This window comes from Lactuca serriola, chromosome 8 (genome assembly GCF_051521515.1).
Source record: "Lactuca serriola cultivar US96UC23 chromosome 8, Lser_US96UC23_V15, whole genome shotgun sequence".
Lineage (NCBI taxonomy): Eukaryota > Viridiplantae > Streptophyta > Magnoliopsida > Asterales > Asteraceae > Lactuca > Lactuca serriola.
Genome location: NC_136415.1, coordinates 72,197,615 through 72,203,219, shown reverse-complemented (window position 1 = coordinate 72,203,219; position 5,605 = coordinate 72,197,615). Strand labels below are relative to the sequence as shown.

Genomic DNA, 5,605 nt, shown 5'->3' with positions numbered 1-5,605 from the left:
AATAGAATGAAAGTAAATAAATAACAATGTACTTTGTATTTTTGATATTTGATTTTTGATTTTTATGTTTCATTGATAATTTTTATGAAAAAACACAATAAAAGCCAACGATTACCATTGTTATAACTCCTTAAAATTTTTTAGTTAAATACCCTATTAACAAAAATTTTGAAAGCACCATATTGTAATAAAAAAAACACAGTGTTGACAAGTTAAATAACATAGAATGAACAAATTAAATAAAATATCATTTTGACTAAAAATTCCTTTACTATATGTTTTGAGTGTTTCCTATTAAGTTTTTTATTCATTTTTAAGTTATCCAAATAACAAAAGAAACAAAAACGGTAAAAATAATCAAATTTACTAAAAAAATAAAAATTTTCATTATTACAAAAAAATGAGCATTTATTTTACTATCTTCACAAAAGTATAATGTTGTAAACAATATAACCATTTGGAATATTTTTACCGTCAAAAGTTGACTAAAAATAAAATACCATTTTAATTTTTATCATTTTCACCAAAGTGAATTGAAAAAAAGCACCCCAACATTGATTTCCACTCAAAATTTACAAAACGGTCATCTCGTCTAGATGAGAATATTTGTTATTAAAAATGCCTATTGTGACCTTTTTAAACTTGACAAAAGGCCTGAAAAAATATCATTTTAGCTGCACAACTTGCCTGCAAAGTAATGGTGTCAAAAATACCTGATTTACATCCATTTTTACATCCATGCAAGCAAAATCACATTTTGAAAAGGAGCATTTACATAATTTTGATAAAAATCTTACTTTTCCTATTAAAAAAATAATAAAAATGAGCACTATTTTAACATTTTCACCAAAGTAAATTGCCATTTTGTCATTCGCTCCAAAGTACATTGCTATAAACAGAACATTATTTTATTTGGATCTATTATATTTTGATTTATGGCAGGTTGAAAACAAAGAGCATCTCTAAAATAGACATGATGATTTATGACCAATATTATATAGTTTTCTTTCCAGGGCATTTTGGACATTTAAGTAATAGTGAATGGTTACTACCATGAAGAATGATGCATAATAACGACCCTTAGCCTCAAAGATGCCATGATCATCGAACAGGGTGCCATCATCCATGCAGATTACAAGGCATTTTGGAAGTTAGTAAATTTGAAAATAAAAAGAAAAAATGTTAAATTATGAAAATGACGATCAATATATACCCAAAATTTACGTGTTGAACACATAGCTTTGATGAGGCCTTACAAATGAGGCTTAAACACCTAACCACCTGATGCTCAAGCTTCTCAAATTGGTCTTCATTTATTTGATTCCCATCAACTCCAAATTTGAATTGGGTTTATGAGTTCACTCTTTGAAGTTGAAAAATACGTACCTTTGCTATGATTAAACTAATATATATGAAAATCCGGAATCATTGAAATGACAATAAGTGTTAGAACCATCTTAATTAATATTGTAAAGTTGTATGGTTGCTGATTTATAAAAGTGAGAACATTATGTAAACACATTGAATTTTATTCATGAATAGTCTAATATAAATGCATCAAAGGATTAAACATAATAAAACTTTTGGGTTGTGACAGGAGCAAGGACCCTCAGTACAGGATCCTACGCCAATGTGACAAAAAGGTTGGCAATCACTATCCTTATGACAAGGGTCGGGAATCACACGATCGCTCATAGCATGACCATTGTTTTTAGACGTAGATTTATGGTTCACTACATATCCTCTCTCAGTGAAAGCATATGACATCTACATACCTGCAAAGTGTATCTCGTTAGCATTGAACTCTGTTAGTTTCTGAAACTACAGAAGTAGAGAAACAAATTGTAACAGGAATGGAAAGCAAGAATACGACAAAAAAGACAATCTTTTAGTGAAAGCATCCGCCTCAAAGGAATCAACTTATGTCTGTAGGTTCAATCATCGATTGCCTATGAAGACATATATACAAGAGAAAATTCATATTAGTGGTACAAAAAAGGAATCCCAATAATCAACGCTAATAAATGCGAGAAAATTCATATTAGTGATACAAAAAGGCATCCCAATAATCAACACTAATGAACGCATACTGTTTTAAAGAACATTTATGTTAGGAAACGTAACGTATAATCTTGTCATTAAAAATTTGATCTTATAATATCATTTATATATTTTTCTTACCTAATTAGGGTCGAAAAATAGAATCCTTCCTTCCAGATCAGCCAATCCATGAATTTTCGGTTTCATACCTTGTTTTAATTGGTTTTATATTTAATACAAAAAAAACCACAAAATTCCATGTGGAATTAATTTTATTCAAAAAAAAAACCACAAATTTACATGTGGCAAAAGGCTTAAGAATATGACAAGTGGCAAAAGTATTTTCATTTATTAGGGAGGATTTGTACCAAAAACCTATTGGGTCAGGTATGTTCACATAAAGAAGATCTTGATAAAAATGGAATATTGTATTTAAGGAATAAGATTTAATTTTATGAAGAACTTTTAAAGCATAGGGTTAGCCTAGGTCATGTATTGGACCTTTTTGCTTCCACACTTGACTAGGTCTTAAAGATCATTAGTAGGTTTTAATATTAATTTGTAAATTTATTATCTTGCTTAAGTGCAAAAACCATTTTGATATTGAAAATAAAAATATTGATTATGATATGTTTTTTCTTTTTCCTCTGTTTATTGAACAAGTAAAAACTTGATCTTGGCAATGCTTCATCATGAGAAATGAGGTTGGGATCTGAGTAACAAACAATTTTAAGTTAGGATGAAAAAGAAAAAAGAAAAAAAAATGAAAATACCCTAACAAACGCCAATAATGAATCCAAATTCCCAAACACTCCCTTTCCAACAGCCTTGTTCTGATTTACTCCCTTGTTATTGAGTCTTGACAAAAAAAAAAAAAAAAAAAAAAAAAAAAAAAAAAGGGAGGAGATCAGAAGACGATGATACGGGATTCCAAAATCCTGTAATCCGACTATCAAGTAAGTGAGGAACGATTCAGATGACTCCAATTCGACCTATATTATTATGTACATCGGTCCCCCAATACCCTTTCCATATCATCACACTCGTTCTCCCATTCTCTGTCAATGCAATTGTTCGCCATTTATCTGTTTTTGATTTCATCTTATGCTGTTTTCCTGTTTTCTGTTGAATAGAGGAATCGGCCCTGATTTTAACATCATCAATCTGCTACTTTATGCATCTGGCTTCTTCGGTTTTTCCCATCAAAGGAACCAATTATGCAAATTGTCTTTGATTCGAGATCTCTGTTTAGATATGCTGTTGTCCTGTTGAATATATGATACCCAAATTTATCTGTGATTTTCCCATTAAAGGGACCAATAAGGCAATTAGGCCGCTATATTTTCCAATTCCAATATGGTTTACCTTTTACATAATCCAAAGTCTGATCTGTATATGTTTACAGTTCACATACTAATTAATATCATTATCAATGAGTTACTGACTTATTAGGCTGTGTTAGTGTTTTAGTTCATATAGTACCAGAAGATTCCAAAAAAGATGTACATTGAGCAGCAAACAGAAAAGTAGGGATTCCCTTCCTATTCATTAGCCCAAATTATCAGAAAAAAATGTCATTCTCCCTTGTAGTTTTACTGGATGAAGAAACTCCAATCTAGTTATTGTGGCTTTTAGCCTTTTATGTTGAAGCTGATTGAATGAATTTTATATGTTTTGAACCCATTTTGATCTATTTGTTTATCCTTCTTTATCTTAATTTAGTTACTTAAGTTGATAGCAATCTAGTTGGCATTGATATTCTGCTGATTCCTAGTAAAATATATGAGATCCTACTTTTCCAATTCACAATCCTGAAACTTGATTGCCATTTATTCCAGAAAAAAATGAAATGCTATGGAAAGAATAATTGGATTAAAAGTCGAAAAACTGCCTATAATTGGTCCCCGAAATTAGTTTGAAAATTAAAAGTTTATTTTGAGCTTTTTAATTGTATGCCAGTGCAAAATATGTTCTATGCTGAAGTGGGATCCTCTAATGGCATTATTTGATCCAGCTCGGGATATATCAGTGATGTTCAAACAGTAAGAATTTTCCGTGCTCTTTATCTCAAGTTTGATTGAAAATAGTACAGGTTTTGTAAGGAAAATATCAAGGTAGTAACAACTAACAAAGTTTCTATTAGACTAGGAAACAAAAAATTATTATATGTATTGTATTGTATGTTTGTAGTTCTCGGGGTACCAAAACTGTAACATTTGTTATTATATATATCATAGTGTATGATGAATTCGAAAATGTGGTGTTCCTCAATGAACCAAAGGAAACATATCCTACACATGTCGTTCCACCATATTAAGGCTCCACTGCTACACTAGACTCATGTGAAAGCTCAAATAGAGAACCTTCATCTACCTCCTGCTTGATGACTTTATTATTAGAGAACAACACAGAAAAAGTCATTGTGGTAGATGAAGTGTAAATGTTCCAACCCTAAACAACAATCTACCAAAAAGCCTCCCTGGATTCATATCTTCAATTGCAAGACTGAAAAAGTAATCTTCAATAGCATTATCCTGCCATGGAAAACAACACACTTATGATTCATATGTTTGGGTTTATATAATTACTCATCGTATATTGAGATGTTGGGTTCAATTAATAAAGTTATAGTTTCATTTCGAAATCATTATTAATAACAATAACCCAATAGCTTAAATCTTTGTTGCACTCCAAAGATGTCTAAACTAATTCAAAGCTAAAAACATATACATCAACATTTTCATTGCATATTCCAGAGCTGTCCGAATGATGTGCAGGAAGACAAAGATGAAATAATGTTCTGAAGTTGAGGAAATAAGCAGGTTTCATATCAGATTATCAGGTGCTTTGTGCACATTAACTTATATAGATTGTAAAGCTACACTAAAGTTGCTCGATAAGACCAATACTCAAAGCCACAACAAACAGTTTTACCAATATATCTAAAAACAAATTACAGAATAAATTAGTCAGACTTTTTACACAGGATCCAAAGTTTTTATATGTTAATTAAAGAAACATTTGATTTATCTTACAACCCCTCCAAAGCTCTTTTTTGCAAGCTCTCGTACGATTGTAGAACAACAAGCTACATGGGTTGGAAACTGACTATCGGATTTGCAGGATAACACACGAGATACGACCAACAAATAAGGTGCAACTTATGAGAAAGACAATTGGGCCCTTCAACATTGTTGGTGAAAGAAGAAAGGCACATAGAAGGAACCTTAGCTTCTTGTTTTTAACAAGCTTGGGAATACATGATGAAGACCTTTGATGTATTTATTATCTCTTTAATCATGTCATTTGCCTGCAATAAACAAATAAAATGATGCAAGGGTTGAGTTAGAATATACATGATAGGCTGATATGCATGTCTACGATAGTGCTGAACAGCTTCATTATGTGGGGCACTTCATCAAACCAATCATGTAATCCACCGAGCACCTCTATTTGGTCAAGGTCATTGACATCATTGAAATAAATTACAGTATTTCTATTATTACATAACCTACTTCTCATCTTGGAGTTTTTAACTAAATAGCAGTAGTTGTAAAAAGTATTT

General features: G+C 31.0%; 1 long non-coding RNA gene across 1 annotated transcript; it reads left to right on the top strand.

The window, feature by feature from the left end:
• Positions 1-2,731: 2,731 nt before the first annotated feature.
• On the top strand, positions 2,732-4,296 carry LOC145066101 (uncharacterized). Its single transcript, XR_013688628.1, has 2 exons — positions 2,732-2,996; positions 4,000-4,296. It is a non-coding gene; the product is annotated as an uncharacterized LOC145066101 (long non-coding RNA).
• Positions 4,297-5,605: the final 1,309 nt, after the last annotated feature.